A 20,348-nucleotide genomic window follows, 5' to 3' on the forward strand; every position below is an offset into this window, starting at 1 on the left:
ACACCTTAAAAGTCCATAGTTTACATGAGGGTTCACTCTTGGTGTTGTCAACATTCTATGGGCTATGATAAATGTGTAATGACAGATATCTATAATTATATGTCATATGGAATAGTTTCACTTCCCTAAAAATCCTTCGTGCTCTGTGAATTCATCCCTCCCTCTCCACTAACCTCTGGCAACTACTAATCTTTTTACTGTTTCCATAGTTTTACAGTGTGTCTCTTAATGGAGCTATTACTGTTGCCTAGTACTATCAAGACAGTATGCTAAACTCTTTACAGGAATTACCTCATTGAATCTGCTCAAAACCAGAGAGGTAAGTTGGATCATACCCCTTGTATGGATGAGGACAGATTTAGCAACTTAAATGAAATCACATAGCAGGTAGGGACAGAGCCATGTTTCAGATATGTAATGTTTTTCTCCACTCAGAGTCCACTCTCATTATTCCCATAATTCTTTGCAATTTGTGACTTTCTATTCAAAATTGCTTAGTCTGGCATTAAGGCTACTTAAGGCCTGATCCCTCTTTACTTCACCAAATTTCTCTTCTGTTCCTCCTTTATAAGAATGATCTATTCATGCCCGCCAGATTGGTCTACTACTTGTCTACTCAGCAGATCATGTGCTTTTGTATCTCACTGACTTTTTTCCTGCCATTTACAATGCCTTACAGATCCTTCCAAACTCAGCCTGTCTGAGTTCTGACCTTTGTTTCAGGCCAACAACCCATCTCCTCCCACCACTTTGGCCATCATTTCCTCTTCTGAACTGGTATAAAACATTACTTACATTATTCATTTAGTACTGAAACAATACCTTGAATTGTTCTTTGTCTTTTTTAGGCATATATATTCTCCCACCCTACCCATATTTCTTCCTGAGATCAGAGGTCATGTCTTTGCATTCCACCCAATAAGTATTGAAAGAAGGTGCTGACTTGTACAGAAGATTCTACTGATGTATGTTCATTCATTCACAAGTAACAATGAGGTTGAGGATACAAAAAACATAAATCAAACTTGAAAACTATGTCTAGGACAACTATGTCTAGGAAAGCACTTTGGGTAGCTATGGTTACTGATACATGGAAAGGTATGATTACTGATAAATGAATAAGAGAGCTAATAAGATTTTGAGGGAATTAATTTGACAATAAAACAAATAGCATGACCTGAAAAAGTCACTGAGTATTCAAGCCTCATAAAAGCCTTCAGGCTGGGCGCAGTGGCTCACGCCTGCAATCCCAGCACTTTAGGAGGCCGAGGCGGGTGGATCATCTGAGGTCAGGAGTTCAAGACCAACCTGGCCAACATGGTGAAACCCTGTCTCTACTAAAAACACAAAAATTAGCCGGGTGTGGTGGTGCACACCTGTAATACCAGCTGCTTGGGAGGCTGAAGCAGGAGAATCGCTTGAACCCAGGAGGTGGAGGTTGCAGTGTCTTGAGATCATGCCACTTCACTCCATCCTGGGTGGTGGGTGACAGAGTAAGACTCTATATAAAAAAAAAAGACAAAAAAAAGCCTTCAGCCTCCTAAACTTGTATAAACAGGAAGCATGCTGAAAAAATGAAATAATACACCCCGTGCAAACACTGGTCGAGTCCTCTAAGGCAGGATCAGAGTCAATAAAGGAATGGAAGCACTGCTGGGGCAGTCTTCATGTCATCAATGCTGTGGATCACAGGCATCACTGTCTCCCATTCTGCCTTTTCTGAGAGGGGAGTTTCTATCACAAATATCGTTTCTGTTTCATCATTTTCTTCGGGTGTGAAGAGGTAAATAACCTGTTTTTTGCTTCTTTGGTCATGGCACTTTGAGGAATGACATCCAAATTTGATGTAGAGGATGGTATTACTATCCAGGAATACTTTTTGTGTATGTGTGAGTTAAAAAATTGAATTCCTTTTGTGTTAAACTGCTAAAATATTTGACTTAAAAAATCAAAGCCTAGACTACATGAAAATATCTTCAGTGATAAAGTTCCCTTTACTTCTTTGACTTCACTAAAATCTGAGTGTTCCACACTCCTAGCTCTTCTCTCAAATGGAAACTGTTGGTTTTACACACCCAGAGAGCATTACATTTGTACGAACTCCTACTCTAGATAAGCAGAATATCCTGCTTACAGAGAAGAAATATTGCCCTGTCCATACCTAACTATATTACAATATGCAAACTCCTTCAAGACAGCAGGGCAAACATGACATGATGAGAAGACAGAACATAGATGCAGGGTGGTGGGAGAGGGGTTGGAAAAAAGCTGCTGGAAGAACACACAAAATGATAGGACATATAAGCAACTGTATAAATTGTGACATAATTCATGGTCCTGTTTCTCCTAGAAAAATGTAAAAATTACATTTAAAAAATAAAACTTAGAGAAAATGAAAAGCAAGGAGAAATTATAAGCACAGTCTTGCAGAGAGACCTACTATACCATGAGTGATCATGTCACTTCCTGTTCATTCCCTTATAAAATTTGACTAGCTCTGAAGTTAAACTGATGTGGAGAAGAAAGGGCCAGGATCACTTTGTAACTCCACAGGTGTGCGAGGGAATAAAGGACTAATGTAACATAAAAAATGAGGAACTCCTAGTAGCTAACAGAACTATGGCCTCAAGAACCTCATTTGGGAAGAACTTGGTTCTTGAGGAAACTATAACCGTGATGTGCTCTCAGAGTCTAGAGAAAATTAGGCTAAATGAGCCAAGGAAGCCTTCCCTGGGGTATGAGGGTATCTTTAAAGCCCACAGAGTCAGATACAGTTGTAGGTGCCAGATACTGAGATAAACACCTCTATTCTTCAGGAATCTGATTAGATGTCCTTGGAGGCACTGAGACTTGGTTGAAAGATGACTGGACTGAGCATCAGCCCCTGGGGAATCCGGCATTCCTATCTCAGGTTTGATATGTTTATGGTCACAGATAAATCACTGTCACCTACAAAAACTGGTTAATTATCTAGCTGCTACCTACATTTTGGAAAAAGCATTTGTAGGAAGAAATGGACTCTATTCTCCCTCCTAGACTTTTCCTCTTACTCTCGTTTTCATATTCTTCATCTTCTTGAATTAGTCAGATGTAGTCAGGTGTAATAATTATTTCCATTAATGAATAACTATTGATGGTGGCAGGAGGCAGACAAATGCCTAGGAAGACAGAGGTGAGTCCCCAGTGAAACCCCACCTTCAAGCTGAAGACAATTCAAAGCCTAGCTACAAGTTCCAGGTAAATCTATGGACTGGATTGAGAGCCTGTCTTCCTGTTTGGTATAGTTTCCTCTGATTGATCCCTACCTTTCACCTATTTTACATATACACACCTTTCCCTAATTAGATTTTTTTGCAGTGTTATGCCCACCTTTTGGTTGTACCTTTGTTTTAACTTTTTTGCATGCTCAGAAACCAATCAGCATTCACACCCTTATTCGGAGCCCAAAAAAGCCCCAGATACAGCCACACTGAGAGAGAGACAACCCAACTTCGGGTGAGAGACCACTTTCCTGTTCCCTCTCTGCTGAGAACTGTTTTGTCTCTCAATAACATTCTCTGCCCTCATGACCCTTCAATGGTCAGCTTATCCTCATCCTTCTTGGGTAAGGGACAAGAACTCAGGAACCGCTGAATGCAGGTGCAAGTTATAACACAGGCAGGCTGGGGCATCCCCAGCCCAACCACAGACTGAGCTGGTGCACAAGCCAGGCACAGCCCGGGTGGGCTGAGTGAACTGGCTGTTTCCTGTGGCAGGTAGCATGCTCAAGTGAGGCCTAGGCGGGAGCTTGGCTGGCCAGAGGTCCCCTGCTTGCAAAGTGACTGAGAAAACTCATGCATCACTATTATGCATCAGATATTGGTGAGAGATGTCCTACCTGTCTTGTTTCCTACCTTTTTAATCAACCCTACAAAGTTGAAGAAACTGAGGCTTAGAGAGGTGAATGGACTTACTCAAATCTATACAATTAGTAAATAACAAAGGTAGAATTTGACAATAAGCATGTTTAGCCTCAAAGCCTGTTGATAAGCTTGAGAAAGGAGTAGGAGTTAAATACAGCAAAAATAATTAAATTGATCACCTCATTTGTCTAATCCTCAGCTGGACCAATAATATACCACAAATAGTGGGCAGGCAGACTGTTTCCAGCAATTGCATGGAAGTTTCAAAAGAAATACAGTTGTTATGCAGATTGCCTGGCTTAGGAACAAAAAGCATACAAAATCTAAAGCTTTAGAGGAGATTTTGAAGATAAAAAGCTTTTAAAAAGGAGCAAATGACGTTTAAAATGCTACTGAATGAGTTTCCAGGAATGGCTATTGTTATACTTTAAAAGGAAAATTTTTGTTCTTTTAAGAAACACAAGAGTGCTGGAAATTCAAATAAGAATAGTAGTGGACTGGTTCACCTAACTTTCCCCAAATGTAAGCAGCCATGTCAAATGAAGCCCAGAGTAAGAGCTCTTGTGGAAAAGGCAATTACCAATCAGCAGCCATTGATCATTTGTTTATTCATTCATTCATTCAGTATTCTTTTTCATTATTAAAGTGTTGAAATTCACAAGGGAGTGTATAAACCATATATAGTAATTTATTATTATTATTATTATCATTTGAGATAGAGTCTTACTCTCTCGCCCAGGCTGGCATGATCTCAGGTCACTGCAGCCTCTGCCTCCTGGATTAAAGCGATTCTCTCGCCTCAGCTTCCTGAGTAGCTGGGATTACAGGGGTGCACTACCATGCCTGGCTAAGTTTTGCATTTTTAGTAGAGATGGCGTTTTACCTTGCTGCCTGGGCTGGTCTTGAACTCCTGACCTATTGTGGTGGCTGTGAGAATGAGCCTCGCAGACTGAGCCTCTCAGACTGAGCCTCTCAGACCTCCATCCACCAGGAGTGATTAAGGGCTCCAGTTTCTGAGCTTTGAAATCCATGGCTATGTTGGTGGCCAGCCTGTGTTTCCTGCAAGCATCTCACTCTCTCAGTGGCTGAGTGCAGCAGGGTTGCATAGACAGGCCTGTTCACGGGAGACACTGGATTCTTCTCTGAGCTGGATGCCTCACTGTGGCTGGAGGCCAAAGGCTTCACTGAGCTTCTTTAGATCTCTTTAGGCTGCACAGCAAACCAACCTTCCCTCTCTCCTTTGAACAGGGTTTCACATGTATCAATGTCTGACAGTTTGCCTGGCTTTTCTGGGCTCTTCATTTTCTCTCATGGAAGCATTTTCCCTAAAAAAATCTTTGGATGTTTAATTCCATCTTGGTGTCTGCTTCTCAGAGGGCCTGGCTTAACACACTCAGTATTAATTATTATAATCATTCTTTTATACATACTTTCAACTTCCTTGCTCTCTTCTGCTTTGTTAAGCTTGCTTGGCCTAACCACCTATGTGGTTAAAAACAGTTGTCTCCTTTCTTAATGCCTGCTTATGTGTAGGTAGATGTGGCTGAAAAAACAAAAAACAAAAAAACCTAACAATGGTCTTGTTTTAAATTATTGACCCTGGAGCTTTGACTGTACCTTTAATGTAAATAGGCAATCTACTGTTTCCCTGGCCTATTCATTCTTCCACTTTTCATAGGACTATGTCATATTTTCTTTTTCCCAACCTCCTATACCTTTTATCACAGTTACTCTTTGGCTATGACCTTACTTATTGTTTTACAAAAATAAATAAATAAATAAAAGGGTCAGAAAGCTCTTCCACAGACTCCCACCACTGCATCTACCCACCTGTATCTGAACCTATATATTCTGTGTTCTCTTCTGTTACAATGAACAGATTAAACTACCCTGAATTCCTAGCTAGGTAAAACCCTCCAATGTCTCTCAATCTACCCTGTTCACTTAGAGACATTGACCTCAAAAGATACCCACTTCTCTCCGCTTTAGATCCAATCTCCTTGAATTGGTTTATCTATACTTGTCTCCAATTTCTCTCTTTTCATTCTTTCTTTTGCTCCAGGCTTTTATACCCAAAAGACCTTATTTTTTTTAAAAATGAAAGTCATGATTGGCTATCATATTGCTAAATTCAAAGGTGAATTCTTAATTCTCATCATGCTTTAATTGTAGGACATAACTTCATTACTCATAAATCACAGCTCTATTTGTGATCACTTTACTTCTTCCTTTAAAATTTCCTTTTGTGAGGATCTGCTGGTGGCAAACTTTTATCTGAAAATGAATTTATTTCTCTCTTTTCTTGGTTGGCAATTATTTTCTTTCAGCAAATTGAAGAAATTCTTCCATCTCCAATGGCTTTCTTAATATAAATGTTGCTCCTTCGAAGATAATTTACTTTTTTTCCTCTGGCTGCCTTAAATCTCCTCATGACCTTTGTTGTTGGGCAATTTCTCCATGATGTGACTAGATATGAGTTTCTTTATATTTACCTTCTTGGAATTCTTTATGATTTCTGAATGAATGAATTAATGCTTTTCATCAGTTGTAGAAAATATCAGCCATTATCTCTTCAAATATTGCCCCAGTCCCTTCTTTTTCTCCTCTTCCTGGAACTCCAGTTATATGTATATTATGCTTTCTTAGATGTTTATTCATACTTTCCATTACCTTTTTCTATGCTACTTTCTGAAACATTTCCTTTGGCCTATTTTTATGTTTATAATGTCTTTAGTAAGCTGTATCAATTTGCTAATAAATCCACTTGCTGAGTTTTCTATTTTAATTACATTTATCATTTCTAAAAGTACTATTATGTGGTTGTTCAATTCTTTTGTATTATATTTTATATCTTGTAATCTCTGAAAATGTTTCAAGCTTATATTTGATCTATATTCATTTCTGAGCCTTATTTTAATATTTGAAATTTTAAGCACTTTATTTTTGCCAGATTTTACTCATGAAGCCTTGTTTCCTTAGGTGTTTTTGTTTTTTAACTATGTGCATTATCCTTACAAAAGTATTTGTGGGAATTCTTGACACTTACAGTAAAGGAGCATTTCTTCGGAGTAGACTTACATTTGCTTGGGAAGCATGGAGCCTCAATAGTCTGGAACACTTTTAAATGAAATTCTCCATATACTTAGCCAATTATTCCAGCAACGCTTATTGAATAGGGAGTCCTTTTCCTATTGCTTGTTTTTGTCAGTGTTGTTGAAGATCAGATGGTAGTAGGTGTGCAGCTATATTTCTGAGTTTTCTATTTTTGTTCCATTGACCTATGTGGCTGTTTTTGTACTAGTACCATGCTGTTTTGATTACTGTCACTTTATAATATAGTTTGAAGTTGGGTAATATGATGCCTCTGGCTTTTTTTTTTCCTTAAGATTAATTTGGTTATTCAGGCTTATTTTGAGTTCCCTATGAATCAGCATAGATTTTTCTAATTCTGTGATGAATGACTTTGGTGGTTTGATAGGGATATTGTTGAAATCTGTAAGTTGCTTTGAGCAGTATGGCCATTTTAATGATATTAATTCTGTTAATCCATGGGCCTGGAATATTATTTCATTTGTTTGTGTTATCTTTGATTTCTTTCAGCAGTGTATTACAGTTCTCCTTGTAGAGATGTTTCACCTCCTTGGCTAGCTGTATTCCTAGGTATTTCATTTTCTTTGTGGCTACTGTAAATGGGATTGTGTTCTTGATTTGACTGTCAGCCTGGACATCATTTATGTATAAAAATACTCCTGATTTTTCTACATTGATTTTTGCATCCTAAAACTTTACTAAAGTTGTTTATCAGTTCCAGGGGTCTTTTGTCAGTTTATCAATTCCAGGAGCCTTTAGGATTTTCTAGGCATAGGATCATATCATCGGTAAAGAGAGAGAGTTTGACTTATTTTTCCTATTTGGATGCCTTTTATTTCTTTCTCTTATTTGCTTGCTCTATCCAGGACTTCCAGTACTATGTTGAAGAGGAGTGGTAAATGTGGGCATCCTTGTCATGTTCGAACTCTCAAGGGGAATGGTTCCAGCTTTGGCCCATTCAATATGATGTGGGTTGTGGGTTTGTCAGGTTGAAATTTGACCCTTACCTTTCACCACATACAAAAATTAACCCAAGGTGGATTAAAGATTTAAATGTAAGGTCTCAAATTATAAAAAATCCTAGAAGAAAACCTAGAAAATACCCTTCTCAACATTGGTCTTGACAAAGAATTTCTGGCTAAGTCTCCAAAAGCAATTGCAACAAAAACAAAAACTGACAAGTGGGATCTGATTAAACTAGAAACTTCCTGCACAGCAAAACAAACAAACAAATGAAATTAAAGATCAACGAGTGAACAGACTACCTACAGAATGGAAGAAAATATTCAAAAGTTATGCATCCAACAAAGATCTAATATCCAGAGTCTGTAAGAAACTTAAATAAACAAGCAAAAAAAAAATAACCCCATTAAAAAGTGGGCATATAGATACTGTAGGCCTATTAGAGGGGGCTGGGAGGATGGGGGGCATGGGTGGAAATACTACCTGTTGGGCACGATGCTCACTACCTGGGTGATGGGATCCATACCTCAAACCTCAGCATCAGGCAATATATCCATGTAACAAAACTGTGCAGGTACCCCCGTATCTAAAATAAAAGTTGAAATGTACAACAAAATTATTGGTTTCAAGTTTTTGTGAATTCCCAGTAATACACTTTTTTTTAAATAATAGATTTTATTATTTACAGCAGTTTTAGGTTCACAGCAAAGTAGACAAAATGAAAGAAAGTTTATTTATCTCCCCTCTTCCCCCCAGCATCCCCCACCATCAATATCCCTATCTGTATGGTACATTTGTTACAGACCTCTAGTGAATTTAAATTTAGTTTACAAATCTGCATAATGGCCAGCTATTATTTATGACTTCCTAGGGACATTTCTTTCTTCTCTGCTCAACACAAATACAAATTTTCTTCAAGTGCTCTCATGTTGGGAGAAGCAGCAATTTGCCTCTGATTTGAACTTAAACTGAAAGTAGAACTTTATGAGGGGGAGGGTCTCGCATTAAACTTCCCTTTTGGCAGGCTCTGAGCTTGGTTTCCTGTTCGCACACCAGTGAGGTCATGAAAAGTGAAGCTCAAGTTTGTAAAGTTCAAATAATGCTCTCAGGGCAAAAGTGATTCTAATGTATTTTTATGAGTTTCCTCCTGCAGGTAGAATTTGGCCTGAAAAATCCCTACAATTTTTCAAGGTTTTCAGTGCAAATAAGAAGGCTTAAAGATATTTTCTTCAGTATTTTGTGGTTATTCCTAGTTGAATACCTGGCCAAACATTTCATCAGAAACAGAAGGCTGTTCATTTATTATCCCAATCAACCAACAATTAATGAATATCTACTACTGTGTTAGATATTTGGGGGAGCCAATTATGTATTGGATATTATTTCTGTCATGAGGAGCTTACAATCAGGTGGGGAAGGAAGTACAGGAAGTCTATTTAATACAAGATTTTGTTGAATTGTAGAAAAGATCAACACAATAACATGATGTCCCTGTGGTTTTCTTAAACACAATTGGAGTAATTGTAAACTCAACTCTGGCTAGAATCTTATGAATCATTATTCCCTGCACCAACACCCCAATTTGTCCTGGTTTCTATGAGGGAAAAGAGCTCCAGTAGAAGGGGACTGAGCAACAGAACTGGGGTGAAGATGAGAGTTCCAAAGATATTATCACCTGCTTAATCTATTCTCTTGGGGCTATTAAAATGCTGATATAGTCTGCTCTCTTCTGTTATCTGAACCTGCTTCATGCATGGAAAAAATTAGTATGAGGAGCCTACCATCCCAACATCGTCAAGGAGATCTTGTATAGGTGTCACTTCTAGCAATGATAACAGTGGATGTGACTTTGTTGGGTCAGTTATTTTACAGCTTTATGTGATCATACAGTTCTATGGACATCAAAAAACCTAAATAAGACTTGTACCTGCTATAGGATCAAGAATTCATTTGGCCCTTTCTAATAGATATATGTTTTTAATCTCAGGAAAATAGTTAATACATTTTCCTGATTAGGATATTAGATTTTATTTATACAGCATATAAAAAATCCAACAAATCAACTTTAAACAGTAAAATATTTGATATTATATTTTACTTTGCTCATCATTGTGGGACTAGCAGATCTGAAAGGAAAACCAAGGTTAATTTTCTAGCAATCAGATACAGTTAATTGATGGAGACACTTCAGAGTAAAATAAAATCATCTTGACAGCTTTTCATTAGGGTAACAACCTGACAGTCAAAGAACTACCTAATTTTTTCCCTAATCATGACGAATTATTAATAGTAGCTTACACATGTATTAAACATCTTGAGAGATGGATTCTTGCAGACTTGAGTGCACAGATTGGTGAAATAGTCACTTCCTTCACTGGCTAGATCCTAGGCATTTCTAAAACAATGATACAAAGAATGTTTATTCTAAATAAAGTTCAAACAGATAAGTTTTCAAATTTAGAGCATAAAAGCAAACATATAAAATTATAATGAAGAGTGTTAAGAAGTAATGTTTCAGAAACTTTCACCAAGTGACTGTAGCCCATGTGAGCACTTTTTCTGTTTCTTTTCTTGTTTTGAGGGAATGACTCACTGATCAGAAAAATCTTGCTTTGCTCATAGAATATGCATTATATACTTAAGTTGAATAAATATTTTGTATTTTTAGAATTCATTATAAAGTGATAAGATTAAGGGCAAGAAGAAAATTCTATTTTTTGTGGGGATGCATATCCAGGGATAGATTTGGGAGGGTTTTCCAGTCATTCTGGTGAGCGTTTAATAGCCTTTATTTCCTTAAAGCCTTGAGATCCTGTCCTTGTATGTCTATGAGTATCAGAAGAGAATGCAGAAGATAAAAACCTGCGTGAATGCTGGAGATGCTTCATCCCTCTGGTCCATCTGTATCACCCTGTGATGATCCAAGGAAACTCTAGAAGTGTAGTGTGGAGAGAGGAACATGGTGAGAGGCCATCCAGGTATGCTAGAGCTGAACATAAAATTGGGAATTCTTGACTAAAAGCAAAGAACAGGCTTACCCCTAACATTTGTGTGGCTTGAGCATTTATAAGTCATAAATCAACTACCTTAAAATTTTACCTTCATAATGACAAATTTAAAAATTTATGTAAAGTTATTGTTTTTACATAGCTTTATGTAACTTAATATTCATAATTATCAACTATATTTAAAATAAAAAATATAAATTGCAATTATGTATATTACATTTAAAATAAAAATTATTTAGAGCTGAAATTAAAATATATTAAAACGTAATTTAATTTTATTAAATATTATTATAAAAGTACTTAGTTATATCATTAATCTTTCAACTAGTTGGCAAGGTTAGTAAGAGGTATCGTGCTCCCTGATGTTATACCTAGATGTACACATTTAAGAGAAACATGAACCTTTAATATTTTTAAATGTTTCTCAGCCAAGTGTAACTGTTGTGAATATTGCGCTAATTCATGAATATCCTCAGAATTACAAGTTGGAAAATAATAAAAGAGTAAGAAAAAAGATATTCAGCACTACTGGGAGATGATGCTTTATCATGCAAGAATACTGTATCCATGCTATTGGAGTGGAAGGATTTGATAAATTAGTCTTTTGTTTTCTTTTTACCTAAGTTAATCTGCTGCCTAAATCCTCCTCTGACTTCATAGCTGCATTCATCTTCATTGTCAACAGGAACACAGCCCAAAACTTTCATGGTGTTTGGATGTAGTAGCCATCTGTTTCTAGGACAGGGAAAGGATATGAGAAGAAGCATTTCTCAAGGGCCTGAATGGTGTTAGTAACAAGCGTGGGTGTGGGTGGTTATGATGTGCACTTTACCACAGCTGAGCAATGGATCCCAAGTGACAAAGGCACCCATATGTTGTTAACTATTATTTATATGTATGTTTGTGAGACACACACACTTAAATTATTATAAGTTTTTGTTATAAAACTGTCACATGGATGACGGGATTTAAAGTGTACACTATGTTTCATGGAGTGTTTTTTTCTCCATCAAATTTGTGAAGCATTCTTCAAATAACCTGATGACTCTTAGAATCTATGAAGCAGCAGCTTTGGCAATGTAAATCTCTCCAGAACTCCCCATTTTAGCAGCTACAATAAGGTAAGATAAAAGGAATGGAAACTAACTACCTTGATGATAGGATCAGCTTTAAAAGTATTTGTTATGTTCCGGCTGGTTTTTTTTGGCATGGGTACAGAGGTTAAAGCTGTGAGAAACAATAGCACAAAGCTACATGATAATGAACATTTGGGCTTTTATTGAATATTCTTTCATTTCTAGAGACATCAGAGCACAATGTTATGCACATTTTAATGAGTTGCATATTTTGACCTGTTGTGTATGCAATTAAACAACCAGATCATTTACATTTAAAATGTCAATCCTAAAAAATTAAAAAGAAGGAAGGTTGCCATGGAGATTATCCTGTGTACATATGATAGGTGAGTGTCTTAACCTGAAATGTGATGTGGTCTCAGAAAAAATACAAGTTTACACTGCTGTAATAAGGCAAATAAATCCGCTTACCTAAGTAAGAAGGACAGTACTTGTGCTGAAGAAACTCCTTTATGTCTCCTTATTTATTAAAAAATTACGAGAATATAATATTAACAGTAAGGTCAGAAGCTTAATTGAAAATCTGAAAGTTCCCATCCTGTTATCTGAATTTCTTCAGCTGGTATATAAGCATCAAGTTGGGGAGGAAAAGAACACATGTCCCTTTTCTGGACAGATGTAGTGTCGATTCACTGATGAATACTCAAACATTGTAGTGATAATTTATAACCCAAAGTATAAGGGTCTAAAAAAATCACTGTAATAAACAGAAAGTCTTTAAAGGCATTTTCTAGACAAGTTTGGAATGCCATCTGCTATGTCGAAGGAATTGGGCATAATGAAAAACATTTTGAACACAGTGGCTTCCATCGTACAAACTGGGTTTGTGGAGATGTTGGGATTCCCACAGCACTAAGAAATAAATTGGAATGGTCAGAAAAGGCAAGTAATCCTGCTGCAGAGGCAGGGGTGTTGTTTCAGCCCTTTAATAACTTTTCACTGAAAAGAAGCTGGTTCCTACACCAGTGACATGCTTCTGTAGTCTCTAAATACTCTCTGAATCCCAGGAACCTTACTTCTCTTGGCTGGCTTCTCTTGAAGGTCCCGGAGTCTTTAAAATGTATTTTCAAGAATTGTCAGATTCAAGAGACACTGTCTTATAAGGCCTAAGCCTTTATTACTTAGCAAGAGCCATGGAATTTATGTACAAAAAACAAAGTTCCAGCCTGACTATGTGCTGCAAAAACACTAAGAAATTAAAATTAGCTGCAACCAAGGAGAGGCCCCAAAACACTAAGTATTATTATTGTAACTCAATGCTTAAATAAGGATAATGCTTTACGTCACTCTTTTATGTGGCATGGTTATTACTGGCCTCTCTTGTCACCTGCACTGAACTCATGGTTTTCTGCTGGGCTCTGAAAGAGGCAGAATTTTTTTTTTTTTTTCTGGCTACTTGGTACCATTTAGCGTGTTACCACTGCTGTGCCCTTAATGACACCCTAAAAACTTAAAAGAGTTAATGTTCTTTCTTTAGTATCTGGAAATAACTTGAGGCTCTGGAAACATTTGGATTCTCATTATTATAATCAGAGATAATGAGAATAATGTGCAGAGATAATTGGTGCACAGTGACTGCAAAAGGACGACAAGCATGGACGAGACTGTTTGGCAGGACCACGCGTTAATACATGGGAGCGGCTGATAAACCCTCAATTCTTTCAATTCCTAAATCTATTCAGTTTTAAGTTACACAGTGCCCATCACCTGGACACTGTTCTTTATGATGTCTGTTGAACATATGCCTGAGTCAAAAGTGTTTTGTTGTGAGCTATTCACATCACCTTAGGGAGGCTGGCTTTTATTATGAGCCTCAATTTTTTTATAAGCCCCTGAACATTTAAACATATCTAAGAGTAAATTGGTTCCTGAGAGAGGGTGTGAGACCATGAAACTCAGGTTACTCATGCTTCCCTAAGTGCTGAACTATGAAGCCATTTTTTTTTTTTTTTTTTTTTTTTACTCACACTGTCAATACCATCCCAAAGTAAGAGCACTTCCCCTAGATCCAGTAGTTCTGGAGGTGCTGGGGTGATAAGCCTGAGGGCTGACCTGGGCTTGTTGCTAAAAAGTAATGGCTTAGAAAGGCAGTTTGCTTGGAAGGAAAAAAGAAGATAGTTCTGTCAGCTGGTGTTAAAAATGTATCTAAGATTCCATGATAAAATGTGCCCATAAGCCCTCCTGTTATTACCAAGCTACAATAATGGAAACTATCTCCTTCTCTAGTCAAATGTCATATCTTCTCTTTTTATGATTTTCCTTTAACTACCAGGCTACTGTTGGTGTTTATGTTAGCCTGATTTCACTTGGGTAAATTTGTGACGTAGGAGGGGGAGGAACACACATTACATGATATACTTTGGGACTGTTTCTATTTGCAACTTTCACTGACCACTGGTACTGCTATCCTTAAAGAATATGGTACACCAAACACTTAAACTTCTCAAAGAGCCAGTGTAGACTGTAACATTACAGTTTGTTACCATTTCTTCCTTAAACATTTCGTCTTCCACTATTCAGATCTAAACATCTAAATTTATGGCATTGAACAGTTTCGGCAACCAATATGTCTCTTTTATATCCAACAAACACAGGTAGTTGAAGCTGTTTTTTGATGAAAACCAGAGAAGCAGTGTTTAATCTTTCTCCCTCCTCCTCTTCCCAGATGCTTCTGAAAAAAAAATCAGTTTCAGTTTTTTCAACTGTCAAGTGAGGATTGTTGAATTTGTGAAGATTAATTGAGATGATATCTGAGACAGTTCTAAGTGCTATATGGAACAGTGCCATAAAAATGCAAAATCTTGCTATTATTATCTAGCAATATTATGCTCTGGTGTCAAGAGAATCAAGAACTATGGATCATCCAATAAGCATGTAAGAAGGGGATCCCTGTCCACTAAAGGAATATGTTTTACACTTCACAAAGAATGGAACAGAATTTTAGAAAATATTTCCTGATATTTTAAAGTGTCTTAAATCATTTTTATGCATAATGAAAAATGATAACTTTTAGATAATGAAAACTGGTAATGTAGCACCTGGGACTATATTCTTTATAGAGTAAAGTAGAAGCAAAATCCTGGGTTAAAATATACCATGGGGTAAGTGTGTGTGTGTGTGTGTGTGTGTGTGTGTAAAATAAAAAGGAAAATATTGTCAAATATCAGTGCTACTATATCTACCTAATCATATTATTTCTGACATATTTATTCTCAATTAAAAGCATAAAGTATTTTTTCACATGTTAGTTTATAATGTCATTTGGGCATGTGAACTTATTACTATCTTGAGTTTCATAGTATTTATAACTCACATATATCTTGGACCTCACTGCTTCCTGACATGCCCCTCATGTAGGAATTGTACTGAAATCTGACATACTATCTTCTGCCATCTGGGTGAATAATGCTTTGCTTTTGTTGTGTTTAGCTAGACCATGAGTTTCTTGATCTGTTCTGCCGTGGGTTGGCTGAGAGGACCACAAGATACCTCATCATCTTGGACAGTTTAATCCAGCTCACACAAATGGCATATTTGTCTCTATCATGACTGCTAGAAAAAGGGATTTTAGTAATGTCATATTCACATATCACTTATGTCCAAAAATTGGGTCTTATTGGCAGTTTCATTACCAGCATGAAGAAACAATGGGTACTCCTTCTTAATACTTGAGACAGCTGTCATCTTGAAGGTACCAACAGGCTCCAATTGGTTGAAAATGTCATGTGACTTGCCCCAGGGAACTCTGACATCACTATTCCCCAAAACCCTTATAGGAATTGTTCTCAACTGGGTGCCATTTAGCCCTTCACCCCAGGGGACAATTGGAAATGTTTGGAGACATTTTTTATTGCCATGGCTAGGGAGGTGCTGCTGGTTATCTAGTAAGCAGAGGCCAGGGATGCTACCTAACATCCTGCAGGGCACAAGACAGCAGCGCCACCACCCCTGACGACAAGGAATTATCAGGTGCAAGATGTCAACAGTGCCGAGGTTAGGAAAACCTTGTCTTTGAGGTGAGGGTTTCAGAGACAGTTGGCAGTGTAGGGAGAATGAATTACAAACCTTGGTCAAATCTCCTCCACATGGGGTATTTTAAAACATCAGATTTGGTGGTGATAAAGTATGATTCAGCACATTCCTGTTATAAGAAAGACAAAGTATCCATTCTGTTCTTGAGATTACATTAATATTGTTCACATCTCACTACTGATTTTCTAAAATAAAACATTTGGTATTTACCTCCCTACTTGTTGGTAGTCCTGCAGGGAGGAAAGAAATCCAGAGAAATTACTGACATGCTGTGTTCTTCTTACAGTCCTATGCACCTCCCTCGCAAATTTACAAGGGATTGTATACTGTACATATGTGGTGATTTCTATGTCAACCTTTAATGAGAAGGCTTGTAGAAGCTGCATGTCATCCACACCCAAAACATGCAGGTGTTGTGGCAAAGCAGCTGCAGAATAACTGATCGAGTTTCCAAGTTCCGCGGATCATGTCAAGATTCATTCACATTAAGTTGACCTGGGATCTGCAGTCTACTGTAAACTAAACTAATTTAAGAAGGGCATCTGTTGTGTTATCTCTCACATTGCCTTCAGCAGGCCTTCCCTTTTTATTTTGAGTGAAGTTTTTGTTTTTGTGTCTTATGACAGCAATGCCTGCTCCATGAAGAGCTGAGCCTTTGCCAATGTTCCAGCCACCTTCTGAATAAATCAACTATGTTCCATCAGGTGGCAGAAAGGGCACTTCAGATTTTCTTGTGGCAGATGGTTTGACACATCTAATTGAAGTAATATATTTTTTCAGATGGCCTTGATATGCTATAAGGAAATGTACAGTGTGTCATATTGTGACAAATATCTACTGGCTGAAATAGAAAATTTGGAGTAAATGTGTTGCACTCAGCATAGACATAGTGTTTTGGGGATGAAAACCTCACCTTTATATTTTCAAGTCTTGGTCTTCAGATGGAGGAAAGTTTGTCATGGTTTAAATAGATGGAAAAAAAACTTAACCTCTTTTTAATTTTTTGAGATGGCCTCACTTTGTCACCCAGGCTGGAAGGCAGTGAGGTGATCATAGCTCACTGCATCCTCTGAGTGATCCTCCTGCCTCAGCCCCCCAATTAACTAAGACTACAGGCACATGCTACCATGCCTGGCTAATTTTTAAACATTTTTATTCTTTTTGAGACAGGTGTTTCACTTTGTTGCCCAGGGCTCAAGTGATCCTCCCCTCTCAGTCTCCCAAAGTGCTGAAGTGACAGGCATGAGCCACTGTGCCTGGTTCAAGACTGACTCTAACAGAAGCTGAGTCACATCTTTCCTCAGTCTGGTTAGGTTCTTTTGGGGGTTGGGGTTTGGTAAGAAGCTATTGCTGAGAGAATTACTGTTACAGTGCTGTAACAGAGTTGTAGTTCTGAGAACCCACTGGGAGAAAATGGTGTAATAATGCATTAAAGCGGAAGGAAAGAAAAGAGGTTGATGAGAGTAGGAGTGAGCTGGGCCCTTTAGCACCCCCATACACCATAACTCAGCAGTGTCTAGACTAAGCTGATGGATGGCTCAGACAGCCCCTTCATCCTCGAGGACTCACAGATTCACTGGCCTCATCCTGCCAAGACATTCATAAAAGACAGAGCTTCAAGCCACTGCCCAAGAGGGCTTGTTATAATTTCCTAGAGGTCTGGTCCTTAGTTATTTATTACAAATAATTACCAATTTGGAAGAGGGCTTGCTCAATGAACAAACTGGCATTTCCAAAACATTCTGTATAGGGTTGTTCTATGTAGGTAAGTTCTTTAAAAATATATCCGGTTATTGATGTATCCTAATTCTCCCTTTATTAAAATCTCTGCTTAAATGTTGCTACCCCAGGGAGATGGGTGGGCCCATCCCTCTCTATCCTCTTACCCTGGTCTAGTTTGATGTGCAATACTGTTACTACTTGACATCATTTTTTGTATCTATTTGCTTATTTTCTATTCCTCTCCTGTGGACATCCTCCATTCCCTCTCCCCAATGCCAATGTGAGATCAGAAAGGCAGGCACCAGAGATATCTCTCTTGTGCACTGTTTTCAGTATCTAGACCACTGCCTGGCAGGTAATAGGTGAATAAATCTTTTGGATAATTCCCAAGTTTACTGTGACTTTCTGATTGATCTAGATCCTACCTGAGAAATCGGTGACATTACCAGGTACATGACATTATTCAAGAGAGGTGGAGAGAACAGCTAGTGGTTAAGACCCTCAGATAATCTTTGTGTGGATAGATTTTTGTTTCTCTGATCTTTTCTCTTCTAGACCCTGACCCTGGCATGATGGGATTCCCTCTTTCCTTCTTAATTATTTGCTTTCTGACCTTAGTAAGTCAACTTGGCTCAAATCTTCTGCACCCTGACTTGGGTTCTCAGAGACCTGTTCTGTTTGCCCAAGATTATAGTCAGATTTCTGATTCCATCACCACCCTCCATTGGACCTATTTTTACATGGTCATTAGGACCTTCCTGTTATGGATTGAACATATGTGTCCCTCCCATGTTGGAACCTTTAACCCCAAGATGATGGTATTAAGAAGTAGGGCTTTGGGGATATGATTAGGCCCTGAGGGCTCTGCTCTTGTGAATGAGATTAATGTTCTTATAAAAGAGGCTTCAAAAGACTTGCCTGGCCCTTTTACCCTTCCATCTTTTCTGCCATGTGAGGACACAGCATGTTTCCCCTCTGGAGAATGCAGCAAAAAGGTACTGTATTAGTCCATTTTCATGCTACTGATAAAGACATACCTGAGACTGGGCAGTTTACAGAAGAAAGAGGTTTAACTGGATTTCAGTTCCACATGGCTGGGGAAGCCTCACAATCATAGTGGAAGGCAAGGAGAAGCAAGTCATGTCTTACATAGATGGCAGCAGGCAAAGAGAGAGAACTTGTACAGGGGAACTCCTCTTTTTAAAACTATCAGATCTCATGAGACTTATTCACTATTGCAAGAACAGCACAGGAAAGACTTGCCCACATGATTCAATTACCTCCCACTGGGTCTCTCCCACAGCATGTGGGAATTCAAGGTGAGATTTGGGTGGGGACATAGCCAAACCATATCAGGTACCATCTTGGAATCAGAGAGTGAGTAGCTCTCAACAGACACCAAATCTGTTGACGCCTTCATCTTGGACTTCCCAGTCTCTGGAACTGTGAGAAATATATTTCTATGGTTTATAAATTACCAAGTCTAATATATTTTGTTAGAGCAGCCTGAATAAACTAAGATTCCTCCACTTGATCCTCAGCTAGCTTATTTGTTATCTTGGTAGCACTGATGCAACTCATACTTCTTTTTCTTTTTTGAATTTTTTTTCTGTCTTAGCTTCTGTAACTCTCCTCTTCTGATGTCTCTTCCTTAATAGCTACACCTTTTCAGTCTCACTTATGGGCTTCTCCTCCCTACAACTATTATAAGGTAGAGTGGTCCAAAGCTCAATCCTGAGCTCCTCTTTTCTCTCTTCTTCAAATCTGTTTCTTCCACAATTTACTCCATCTTACTAAAGGTCATCACTATCATATTCACCATTGATATTCACCTCAGAATTGTACAGTCATCTTAATTTCTCATTTTCCTCAATCTTCACATATAATCCACTAGCATATTTTGGTGATTATACTTCCAAAAGATAACTTAAGTGTATCTACCTCTATCTATCTCCAGGGAAACCAAACTCCACACTAGTGCAAAGGCCTCTGAGTTGGTCTTCCTTCTTCCTCTTGTTTCCTCTAATCCAATAGTTCTCAATCCAGGTTGCACATTGAATAATCTACAGATGTCTGGGTCCCAATCTCCACAAACTTTGATTCAATAGGTTTGGAATGGAGTTTATAGAAAGTATCCCCCAAGCGACTCAAATGTATCTCCAGGATTAAGGACAACTGCTCTAATTCAGTGGTTTTCAAGTTTTACTGTACATATATTTACACATGGTCCTTGATAAAATGAAGATTCTGATTCAGTATACCTGGTTTGGATCCCAGGCTGGAGTGCAGCGGCGTGATCTCGTCTCACAGGAAGCTCCGCCTCCTGGGTTCATGCCATTCTCCCACCTCAGCCCCCTGAGTAGCTGGGACTACAGGCTCCCACCACCACTCCTGGCTAATTTTGTTTTCGTATTTTTAGTAGAGACGGGGTTTCACCGTGTTAGCCAGGATGGTCTCGATCTCCTGAGCTCGTGATCCGCCCCCACCTCGGCCTC

The sequence above is a fragment of the Pan paniscus genome, chromosome 4, assembly GCF_029289425.2.
Source record: "Pan paniscus chromosome 4, NHGRI_mPanPan1-v2.0_pri, whole genome shotgun sequence".
Classification (NCBI taxonomy): domain Eukaryota; kingdom Metazoa; phylum Chordata; class Mammalia; order Primates; family Hominidae; genus Pan; species Pan paniscus.